This window comes from Epargyreus clarus, unplaced genomic scaffold (genome assembly GCF_041222505.1).
Source record: "Epargyreus clarus isolate Ecla_fem2 unplaced genomic scaffold, WU_Ecla_fem_2.2 ptg000011l, whole genome shotgun sequence".
NCBI lineage: Eukaryota > Metazoa > Arthropoda > Insecta > Lepidoptera > Hesperiidae > Epargyreus > Epargyreus clarus.
The window spans coordinates 6407462-6420620 of NW_027332219.1; the positions used below are offsets into that span (position 1 = coordinate 6407462).

General features: G+C 35.1%; 1 protein-coding gene across 1 annotated transcript in view; it reads right to left on the reverse strand.

Annotated features, from left to right (window-relative positions):
* SPR (Sex peptide receptor) overlaps positions 1–6747 on the reverse strand; it is a 278220-nt gene extending 271473 nt beyond the window's left edge. The window contains exon 1 of the mRNA XM_073077619.1: positions 6718–6747. The gene's annotated coding sequence lies outside the window, so the exon portion shown is untranslated. The remainder of the gene's footprint in view (positions 1–6717) is intronic.
* Between the last annotated feature and the right edge of the window lie 6412 nt (positions 6748–13159).

Below are 13159 nucleotides of genomic sequence, written 5' to 3' on the forward strand. Positions count from 1 at the left end.
AAGTTTGGGGGCTTTTTGTTCGTTGATATATCTACTTTCTGATGGTGTAAAAAAAAATATACATAACTATAGGAAATGTTCTCAGAAAATGCAAAAAATTGAAAAAAACCCAAATTCGAAAAAAAATTTTTTATCATTATGTACAATTTTGAGGTATTTATTAAAATTTACACTTTAATTACTCAAAAAACGTAAGATTTCATGTTTTATTGATAAATGAAAAAGTTGCAAATTAAAATATACTTCAATAATTAACAAACAAATAAGTTAATAAAGTTAATATTTAATAAGACATCTACAATATTTTGAAAAAGTTGTAGAATCTTATTTAAATAATATTTGTAGATGTCTATTTACTGCTGTTTTAAGATAATTTATATACCTGAGTGACCTACGGTAAATTTTAGCCCATTGTAAGTTATTTCATAGAGAAGTGGGGACGGACCTAGGAGGGTCTGGGCCTTACTACATACCTGCTATTTCGTAGCAGCTGTAAAAACCGTTAGCCAGTATTCGAGATACAGAGCAGTGTACAACATCGTTTTTAAAAACACACGTGCAGGCTCAGTTACTCTAAGTGAATTGTGAGAAATTTACTTTATTCAAAAAATCGTTTGGAATCTACATAGCAAGGTAAATACAATCTGTATTTAAATCTATATTAATCAACTTTAAAATAAAAATAGTAATATTTTCTTTCATAAATAGTATGTTTAACATAACATAACCTAAAAAATTAAAATTGAATGATATTTTAGTACAAGAATAAAAAATAGTAATTTCGTTTATTTTATACAAACAAATTTAGTTATACTCATGATAAAACTTTGAAGGCATTATTAATTTAATTTTGTCTTTTCAGATTATCAGTATGGATGGATCTGTTTGTATAATCTGCAATAAGTCAGATGACAAGCAAGTGTATGAAATAAAAAAAATCAGCTTTGAATCGTTTAATGGAGTCTAGCAAGAAGAGAATCGACAATAAATACAATTGGGTTTTTTTCAATTTTTTGCATTTTCTGAGAACATTTCCTATAGTTATGTATATTTTTTTTTACACCATCAGAAAGTAGATATATCAACAAACAAAAAGCCCCCAAACTTTTTGAAAAAAGCTGATATTTTGACGTCAGAATTTTCGATTGAAAATTAGGGTGCTTTTTTGATATTAAGTGAAAATAAGGCGAAAAAATAAATATTTTTAATCAAATAAATTACAGTGTATTTGGGACATAATAAGGTAAGTTTTCACCAAATTTCGTAAAAATAAAAAAAAATTTGAATAAGATATAAATAAAAAACCAAAAACTTGGTTTTTTGAATTTTTCACCCAAATTTTGAGGTTATGTGAAAAAATTGCAAATACAAAAGTTGTAGATCTTTTTATTACCTACAACTTTGCCATAGAACTTTTTCGCATAGGACGTGTAGTTTAGCCGGAAATCAAGATAAACCATTTTTTACCCTTAAAAACTCACCCCTCCCACTTCCTGAACTCGGATCGACCGTAATTTATTTTTCCTTTCATTTTGATCATATTCCCCTCCTTTTCCAATGGGTTTCATTCTATTGTGATTTTTTTTCATTTTTTACCATTTTTAAAGGCTTCGGCACTGGTCTATACACCCTGTTGAGTATCCTAAATCATAAATGAGCTTTCTATATCGGGGGGTTTGCACAGGGGATCTATTAGGTTCATTATAAATGTCTATGAATGGCAGTTGCTACTTATCATCAGGTGGAACGCACGATTGTTTGCTTCGACAATTTTATTGTAAAACACAAAAACCCTTACTTACTTCTCACTTTTTTTTTATATCTCATTTATTTCGAAGTTTTTATACAATTGTACATGACAACTTCATTATAACTAACACTAGTGACATACAAATATATAACAATAATACTAAAATATTCAAACAGTTTATCAAAAAATTAGATTTTTCTACTAGATACTTTAGATTCTTCTCACTTAGTTCTCAAACTCGTAACAACTCACCTATTTCCGATTTCTGTAATAAAATGTGTGGAACATATACCCGTTTTCTATTTTTGTAAAAGTAATAGATTATTTTTTCTTTGTAACTCAATAGTCAAAGTAAATCCAAAATAAACAAACGTAAGTAGCGATCCCAAATCTAAAGTTACAACCTTTGTTATAATATATCTTTGATCCTTTCATACATTTAACGGCGAGCGGAAAACCACAAATCCCTAGTAAATATGTTAGAGAATTTTATTCTAAACAAGTTTTTCACGTGTATCTGCCTGTTTTTTACCCACCTGCGGAAGGTAATGTTTTTGAGCATATTTTTTTAAATATAGGAGTAACAGACGAGCATGCAGTCCACATGATGGTGAGTGGCTACTGCCGCCCATGGACATCTGTAAACAACCCCAGATAGGATTAGATATTCCTACCTGGAGTCGGCCACAGATGCGCCGCTACCCCTGCGGGCTAAGCTGGAACGCTTCGGAAAAGTCTGTCTTCCTTACCACACCCTTCAAACCGGAACACAGCGCTTAACACTGCTGTTAATAGGCAAAAAATATTAAATTTTAATATGATATAAACCGTTAGAAAATACCTTACAGAATTATATTTGTTTTATAATTATAAACACGCCCTTAAATTAAATTTACATATAGTTAGGGTAGTGTAAGCATATACCTCATTAGGGTTTACGTTAACCCTAATGACCCCTACTAATTACAGGTCTTTGTAAGGGTTGATATCAGGTATTAATTTAGGTGATATTAAAGTCGGCAGGCAGCAGTGATAGCCTAGTGGTTAAGAAACTCGGCCTCTCGATCGAGGGGTCCCAGGTTCAAATCCCAGGCACGCACCTCTGATTTTTCAAAGTTATGTGCGTATTAGAAATTAATTAGCACTTGCTAAACGGTGAAGGAAAACATCGTGAGGAAACCTGCATACCTGAGAGATTTATAAAAAAAAACTTAAAGGTATGTGAAGTCTACCAATACGCACTTGGCCAGCGCGGTGGACTATGGCCTAATTCTTCTCATTCTGAGAGGAGACCCGTGCCCAGCAGTGGGACAGTAATGGGTTGTTGATGATGATGATGAAATTCGGCTTCCTAATCACAAAATTCATTCTACATCACACGGATTTTTAAAATCATGAAAATATCCCACGCACCTCTGATTTTTCAAAGTTATGTGTGTATTAGAAATTTATTATAACTTGCTATATGAAGAAAAATATCGTGAAGTACCATTTTTGATGACCCACGTGGCGTAATGGTCACCATACCGGTCTGACATGCAGTGATAGCCTAGTGGTTAAGAGACTCGGCCTTTCGATCGAGGAGTCCGAGGTTCAAATCCCAGGCACCTCTGATTTTTCAAAATTATGTGCGTATTAGAAGTTAATTGTCACATGCTTCAACGGTGACGGAAAACATCGTGAGGAAACCTGCATACCTGAGAGATTTATAAAAATAAAAAAAAACTCAAAGGTATGTGAAGTCTACCAATACGCACTTGGCCAGCGCGGTGGACTATGGCCTGATCCTTCTCATTCTGAGAGGAGAGCCGTGCCCAGCAGTGGGACAATAATGGGTTTGATGATGATGATGATACCGGTCTGACAAGCAGAGTGTTCCAGTTCGATCCCCGGCCAGACAGGTATTTAAGAGATGAATTTAGATTTCTATTCTGGGTCTGGGTGTTTGTGTATTCGTGTGTGTGTCCATAGCACCCACGATACAGGGAATCCTAGTGTGTGGCTGTGCATAAAGAAAGCATCTTTTTTCTTTAAAAATATCTCATAGATGTGTGAAGTCTACTAATTCGCACTTGATCAACGCGGTGGACTATCGCCTTATCCTAGAGAGGAAACCCGTGCCCAGTAGTGGTACAGTAATGTATTAATGATAATATTATAGTAAAAAATGTCTAGATTGAATCAGTAATTTCTGAGAAAATCGCAGAATTATCTTATACATAAAATTATCGTGTCACAATGTTAGTTACCGTACTCCTACGAAACGGCTTTACCGATTTTCACCAAATTTTATATGCATATTCAGTAGGTCTGAAAATCGGCTACTATCTATTTTTCTTAACCCTAAGTGATAAGAGTTGTTCACGCTTAACATTATTTTATTTATATGACAAAACAACGTTTACCGGGAAAGCTAGTAACTTTATATACATACATACAAACAAACATACATACATACACACAAACACACATACATACATAGCGGTCGAATACAGAACTCCTTTTATGAAGTCGGTTAAAAATGTGTCATTTTCGTCAACTTTCCAAGAAATCCGATTATGTAAGCAATTCTTGAGCGTCAATTTACACCGAAACGTTAAGTATTTCGGCCAAGGATGGATTTGTCACGAATATAACACATTTCATTCACTCGTGATCATGTCAATTCCTTTCATTACTTACACCACTTTATTAAGTCCATTAAGAGTAAGAACTCATGTAGCGTTTGCGGGATTCCGTATTCATTCTTGAAAATGAGGCATTCCTTTAGTTTGTCATATAACATTGCTTCCCAGAATTTGATCCTTATAAACGACACTATTCGATGATGATAATACAGGATGTGTTTTTTTTTTCAAAATGAACTTCAATTCCCGGTAAGAGAAAAAAATATTTTAAATAATTCGCCAAGTACGAGTCGAACTCGCACATGGAGGCTTCCGTATCACCAAATGTTCAATTATTTTTATTCATTTTATTATTTTCAAAAATACTTAGTTATATGAAATAACAATAGATGGCGTTGAGGTGATGATGACGTAACATTATAGGTAAATTTTCAACAATACTTTGTTATATGACACAAAAATAGATGGGGTGATGATTAATGATACGTAAACAACGTATAATAAAATTAAAATAACTATATTAAAATATGTTTATGGTTCTTATTCGTATTTATTATAATACCAGTTATAGTAGTAACCTAATAGTAAAAATTTCAACCGTCTTCCTACTATGGTTTAACAGTTAGATCGAAAAATGCTGAAAAATATTCAACTTTATTTTATTTTTAGTATTTGTTGTTATAGCGCCCATCGTTATGCATCTTTTGTGAAAATTTCATGTGTCTATCTATTACTGTTCCAGAAATATAGCACTGTGACAAACGGACAGACAGCGATGCTTTAGTAATAGGGTTCCGTTTTTACCCATTGGGTACGGAACCCTAAAACCAAATGATGCAGTTTTAGTTGTTGTCAAAATCTGCCTCGTAACTCCGATCAGCGTTTTTCTCTAACACTTATAGTTTGAAATTAGGCTCTGAAAGCCCATTTGAAAAATTTACTCTGTACCCTTAGTATGAGTTTTTACGTTTTTACGTAAATTACGGTTTTGGTATTTGTTTACGTATTTGCCCATACATTTCCAATCAGCGCCCCTAGCGGATTGTATCAGAACTGATTGGTATAGTATAGGAAATACGTCAACAAAAAACAAAAGCAGTTATTTTTTTTAAAAACGTAAAAACTCATACTAAGGGTACTGTATACACAAATGGGTGTTGCGGTGGTGCCGCCAAAGTCGAACCAGAGAGAAAAAAGAGAACACAGAGGGTTGTACAAATTAGAAAAATATCTAATTTGTATCAAAAATGACGAGATGGCAGTTTTGCGCGATTAATATTCGTTATTAATAATCAATCTATCTAATGTTTTGCCTATCAAAGATCGAAAGAGAATTTCTTCGTACTATTTATTGTCCAATAATACTGTCATGTCAATATTTTTGACGAAGAAAAGTCATGAATTTTCTATCATTTGGTGCCGTTTTTATAATTTGGTGCCGATGGGATGCGCGTACGGTCGTGCGAGTTGCCCCAAAACAACGGGCGGACTGAAAATCAGCATCATTGTGCGGTGTCGCCGGCAATGGCATTGCTGAGTTCGGCCTATTTCGCGGTGTTATGCTGCAGCACACTTGTCAAAATTCTTATGTTATTGTTTTTAAGTTATCATTTTTTATACTTTGTTTTACGAGTAGGTTTTATTGTGTTTAATTATCATTTCTTTTTTGTGTTGTCTATTTTTATATCATTGCGTTTTTATTTTTTTATTTTTATGTATGTGTGCATGTGGCTACAACTGCGAATAAATGATTTTATTTTATTATTATTATTATTATAATTTTCACATATTCGTATCTCTTTTCTACGCTTTCTTAGTTTATGCGTAATGAAAAAATCTATCCGTTTTTTACATATTTAGTAAAACAATACCAATTTTTGACGCTTATTCTGAATTTTCAATATTCTAAGTACCACAAAAATAGGTCACGATAAATTGAGTTGTCACGTATATGTGACACATGAATTACTTTTTTATCTATGACATTTGATTTTTCGTTATTCATTTGTAATATGGGCAAAGTACTACTTTTCATACGGCTTAAGGCTTGGAACACATGTTCTCTGTGTCGTGGGTGCCATGGACACACACATAGGCAAATACACAAACACCCAGACCCAGTAACAGAAATCTAAATTCATCATTTAGATATCTGTCTGGCCGGGGATCGAACCCGAGACCCTTTGCGAGTCTGACCGGTATGGTGGCCGCTCCGCCACGCGGGTTGTCCAATGTTAAATGTTATTTTTTTTACTAAATTTAGGGTTCTTAGATAAACATTAAAAACGCACTACTCTATGCAAACATATGGGAACTTTCAATATAAAAAGTCATGCTTACCTTGTAGGAAGAAAAATACCAGTTGTATTAACTGCAACAAAAGAAAATTACAACATTGTTATTATTTTTTTTAAATTTTCTGAAAATACATTCTTCGACCTTAAACTTTAAAATAATTTTAAAACAACTTCAAAAACATCCTGGGAGTCAAACCCTGTACCTCTGAACCAAAAATTGCCTATAATTTTCTTTCATGGCCTATTTACATCTTAGATAATAGGCAGATATGTTACGTATCCTCTCCAATCAAAGCCCTTTGATTAAACAGTCCTTTGATGCAAATAATAATTACTATGTAAATAACAATACCTATTATATATGTACTAGGGAACAATAAATGTTCTATTATATGTATTATACGATAATATAAACTTTTAAAACATATATTACTAAGCGTCCGTTGTCTGTCCGTCTGTATTTACAATCTTAAGTAATAGTATACTATTAGTTATAAACTGCTGTTATATATATATATATATATATATATATATATATATATGTGTGTTAAGCACACTGCTGTTATAAGGTAGAATTAGAGGCCGTGGTGCCGCCGGAGTCGAACCAAAAATGGTTCTACTACCTAGTCTTGACATAATCTTACCTGTCACCTTCAAAGTTACATAAAATCTGTTTCTTTATTTACAGAAACATAATTACAGTTTTCCCTTGAGAGTAAGTTACGAGTCAGAATAATATGAGTGCCTCTAACGAGCATAAGTTTTAGGTTTATGTTAAGTAAATGTGCCAAACACATTACGTTTGCTAAGTCGGAATGTTTAGTAATTGAAGCCTGTTTTTAGGGTTCCGTACTCAAAGGGTTAAAACGGAACCCTTTTGCTAAGCCTTCGCTGTCTGTCTGTCCGACTGTTCTTACTCAAAGGGTGAAAACGGAATACTATCACTAAGCCTTTGCTGTCTGTCCGTCTGTTTGTCTGTCACAAGGCTCTATTTCCTGAAGGTAATAGATATACACTTTTACAGAGTATGTATAATAATTGCCGCTATAACAACAAATACTAAAAATCTTGACTAAGAATCTTGAGAGATTCTTTAGACTCTTTAGATTTAGACTTAAGATTCTTTATTTTAATTAATAGGGATCGCCATTTAAGAAACTGATATTTTACGACGTTGTTCACTTTATCTATTAAACCGTATACAGTGCACATTTTATCAATGCATTTAGTTCTGGTAAAGATTTCTAATACTCAAATTACTTTTTTTATTTAGTACAAAAGTTATTCAAAAACAGGTACAGAACCCTCCGTGTTGGAGTTCTGCTCGCACTTGGCCTTTATTTTATGGTAAAAGGCGTTTGATAACAAAGTAATAAACAAGAAATTGTATCTTTCATGAAAATTAACTCATTATTTTTAGAGAAATTTCAAGAATATCCAAATTTTATTACAAAAATGGGTGTAGATTTACTGATAAAGGTAAAATAAAGTAAGGAATTCTACGAAAATCCGTATCAGTAAACCGTTTCTTTCGGAGAAAATCCATTTATTCGATATTTACCTTTCTTATTATTACGAAGCAAGAAAATTTTAGCTCTTCCAAGAAAATTCTTGATACATAAAGCGATGTTAAGAATTCCAAATTGTCTAGAATTCCATTTTGTAGAATTCCTATCTGTATCTTTTATTTGTGACATCTTTCATTACGGTGTAGCATTGTTAGGAAGAGTATTGTCTCTCTGCAATTTCAAAATAGAAAATTCTTATATAAGGTTGGTAACACACTGACGACAATGTGTCAATACTTTGGAACTTCGGGCAACATTCGGTGATCGTGGGCAACATACGTTGAAGGTGGTAGAACCCTTTTGTGGTTTGACTCCGGCAGCACCACCGCCACACCTATTTCTGCCTCATAACAGCAGTGTTAAGCGCTGCTGTTCTGGTAAGTGAGACATATCTTCCAAGGCGCTCCAGCTTAGTCCTCAGTGGTAGCGGCGCATCTGTGGCCGACCTCAAGTAGGTTTTTTTTTTATAATTTAACCTAACGATTAGGCAGACGTGCTACCTGATGGAAAGTAGTCAACGTCGCCTATGGACATTTGCAATACCAGAGGAGTCGCCAACGCATCGCCGGCTTTGTATGAAAGCTCTTTTTGCATCTTTTTTTAATAGCTCCATGTCAAAGCGCTCCGGGAATACCTCAGGAGGAAGCTCATTTCACATCTTACACATCCGCGGCAAGAACGTCCGGACACACCGAACCGTGGAGGACCGCCACGAGTCCTTTTTATTTGGGGTTGATAACAAATGTCCATTGGCGGCCATAGTTACTAACTGGTGAACTGCAGTGATAAGCAATGATAGCCTGATGGTCAAGAAACTCGGCCTCTTGATGGAGGGGTTTAAGGTTCAGTTAAGGTTAAAAATTCCAGGCACGCAACTCTCATTTTTTAAAGTATATAACTTTGTGTGTGTGTGAGAAAATAATTATACGTGAAGTATACCAATTCGACTTGACCAGCACGGTGGACTATGGCCCAATCCTTCTCATTCTGAGAGGAGACCCGTGCCCATCAGTAGGCCAGTAATGGCTTTATAATGATGATTAACGACATACTAGTCTGCTATTCTTATATTATAAAAAACAGCTGAGCTTTAAAAAGTTTCGAGGAACGACCCTGGTATAATTTAACAAACCTCTCACAATATCGATCAATATTGAACAGGTCCAACTATAGAACAGGTCAAAGTAGTTAAAAATCCATTAATAACTTCGTGCAAGAGACGAACTAGTTTGTGAGAGCTCGTGAGTATTTGCAAGAACAGGCCACGACATAATATCGTAAGTTCTCAATATTGATTGATATTAAACAGGTTCAACTATAGAACAGGTTCAAATTTATTCTATTTCAGAAAGAACAGGTCCGATGGAACGGGCTAAGTTCTCAGTCATCATCATCAATGGAAGACTGTCGTACTGCTGGCCACGGATTTCCTTTTAAAAAGAAAGGGTGAGCATGGGCTCTCCCTTCTATGAAGTCATATGAACGGACGGACGGATATTGCGGATTAGGATTATGGTGTGCATTGCACGGACCTAGTGCAAATTGGTACATTTTGCAAATGTAAGAGAACTTTTTAAAGAACTATCAGGTATGCAGCTTTCGTTGTGATGATCATTAATTTACAATTCGCATATTTACTTTGAAAAATCAGAGCCAAGGATTCGAACCTCGGATCTTTCGATTGAGCCCGCGTCAATCACTAGGCTATCACTGTTTATCAAGTACTCAATATCAATCGAACATGTCCAACTTTTTAATGGATTCGGAGTAATTAAACATCTATTAATAATTCCTTAGAAAAGACAAACACAGCAACAGGTTGTAAGATTGATCTAAGATAATATTTACTGAACTTAAACAAGTCCAACTGTAGAACAGGTCAAAGCGGTTAAATGACTATCGGCATATCGAGAAGTTCTCTAAGGTAAGCGATGTCTACTAATTCGCGCTTGGCCAGCGCGGTAGACTGTGGCATTATTCTTCTTATTCCGAGAAAATACCTGCTCAGTAGTGGGGCAGTTGATTATGATGATGATGATGATTCACCAAGAGATTCGCAAGATACACTATTATCGATTTATTTATTGAAACTTTAATGTAGAGACAGCAAACAAGCTTGCAGTCCACCGGATGGTAACAGTTCAATGTCATGGACATCGATAATCAGTCTCAGAGTGAATCAAGATTAGAGTATCACTTGAACTAGGCCAACGTTGCATGGCTACCATTGAGGACTACGTTAGACGTTATCGTAACCTCGTTGTATGTGAAAAAAGCAACCAAACATCTCCATTTATCTCAAAAGAGATGATGTGACAAGTAAAGTTCTCAATATCGATCAATATTGAACAAGTCTAACTGTAGAACAGGTCAGAGCAGTTAAGCATCCATTAATAATTCTGTCGCGTAGAGATGAGATCGTGAGTGCTTTTGTATTAGTGTTTTATTTTTGTTTGAAATTTTTGCTGTAATTATAACGTGGATATTTTTAGATAATTTTAAGAAAGTAGAGGGTTTAAAATATTGATAGACTTAAAAATTATGTTTTTATTTAATTTTATAGGATTAAAGCGTCTAGACTACGGTTTTAAAATAAATCAAAAATTCCGCACTTTGTTTTTTTTTGTCCTAAGGCTTCAAACTAGAGCACTTTACACTGCTGTTATAAGGAAGAAATAAGTGTGTTTTGCTTGTTCATCTGAATTTGAACCACAATGGGCTCAGCAATCTTTATAACTTTACATTTTCTAACGATTTTAAATATATGACGAAACACCGAACGCTAAAGACGAAAACATGCAACTATCTACATTTCTCTCAAAAGAGATAATGATAAAAAGAAAGTTCTCAATATCGATCAATATTGAATAAGTCTAACTGTAGAACAAGTCCAACTGTAGAACAGGACAGAACAGTTAAGCATCCATTAATAATTCTGTCGCGTAGAGATGAGATCGTGAGTGCTTTTGTATTGGTGTTTTATTTTTGTTTGAAATGTTTGCTGTAATTATAACTTGGATATTTTGAGATGATTTTGGAAAACGTTGAGTAGTGGGGTTTAGAGACTCTTTAAATTTTTATCTAAATGAATAGATTGAAGAGTCTGCTATGACTTCAAACCACTGGCGGCACCACCACCGCACCACTCTTTAGATTTTTATGTAAATTAACAGGATTGAAGAGTCTGCTATGATTTCAAACCACTGGCCGTACCACCACCGCACCACTCTTTAGATTTTTATGTAAATGAATAGGATTGAAGAGTCTGCTATGATTTCAAACCACTGGCCGTACCACCACCGCACCACTCTTTAGATTTTTATGTAAATGAATAGGATTGAAGAGTCTGCTATGATTTCAAACCACTGGCCGTACCACCACCGCACCACTCTTTAGATTTTTATGTAAATTAATAGGATTGAAGAGTCTGCCATGATTTCAAACCACTGGCCGTACCAACACCGCATCACTCTTTAGATTTATATGTAAATGAATAGGATTGAAGAGTCTGCTATGATTTCAAACCGCTGGCCGTACCACCACCGCACCACTCTTTAGATTTTTATATAAATGAATAGGCTTGAAGAGTCTGATATTATTTCAAACCACTGGCGGCGGCACCACCGCACCTCTCTTTAGATTTTTATGTAAATGAATAGGATTGAAGAGTCTGATATTATTTCAAAACACTGGCGGCACCGCCACACCTATTTCAGCCTCAAAGCAGCAGTGTTAAGCGCTGCTGCGTTCTCGTTTGATGGGTGTGGTAAGGGAGTAATACTTTTCCGAGGCATTCCAGCTTATTCCTCAGGGGTAGCGACGCATCTGTAGTCGACCTCAGATAATCTTATCTTATCTGGGGTTAATTACAATTGATTGGTGATTAGTGGGGTGCGTTCTCTACTACTCCTACTTATATCATGAAAAATAATGACTAAAATTGAATCATAGTCGATGAAAGCATCACTCATTGATACACAAACCTCAAAAATCTTTTTTCCGTGACCGATAAAGCAATTAATAAAGTTATTATGCACACATAACTTCTATAATCAGTGGTGCGTGCGTGGGATCGAACCTCGGACTTCGAGGAAGTCGAACTCCGCACCAGTTTCCTAACACGTACTAAATGAGTCAAAAGTTCTACCGAAGATCGATTACAGATGTCTCTTTGGACAAAGTTTGAACGCCATACGCAAGTGTTACTATAAATAATATTTGGTAAATAGATTTTAAAATAAGGACCTTTCGTAATTTAACTCCTGAGGGACCACATTTAATACTCATCCGTCATTATCAACTCATTACTGTCCCACTGCTGGGCACGGGTCTCCTCTCAGAATGAGAAGGATTAGGCCATCGTCCACCGCGCTGTCCAAAGCGAAGACTTCACTTACCCTTGAAAACTTTTTTGAGATATCACAGGTATGCAGGTTTCTACACGATGGTTGCCTTCGCTGTTGAGGCAAGTGATAATTAATGTCTAATACGTACATTTGAAAGCAGAGGTGCGTGCCTGGGATTTGAACCTCGATCAAGAAACCGAGTTTCTTAACCACTAGGCTATCAGTGCTTTATTAGTGTTTTTTTTCTTTGCTATATCGTTTTTTGTTTTTTACTGTTTCATCATGTCTACTGTTCATCATAAAATATAGTTTGTAGTATTATGTAATGCGCGGACGACCCTTTTTTCAACAAATACACATTTCAGAGATTGTTTGGTCCTGGCGACCTTTTTTTTCGCCCACAAATACGTATTTCAACGAATGTCTGGTTTTGGCGACCTTTTTTGAGACTATTACTTCGACTACACACATATTTCAACAAATTTTGAAACTTGCTGTTTTTTAACGACGATTTACTGCATTTTAGTTTCTTTTTAATGAATATATAGGAGTAGCAGACGAGCATGCAGTC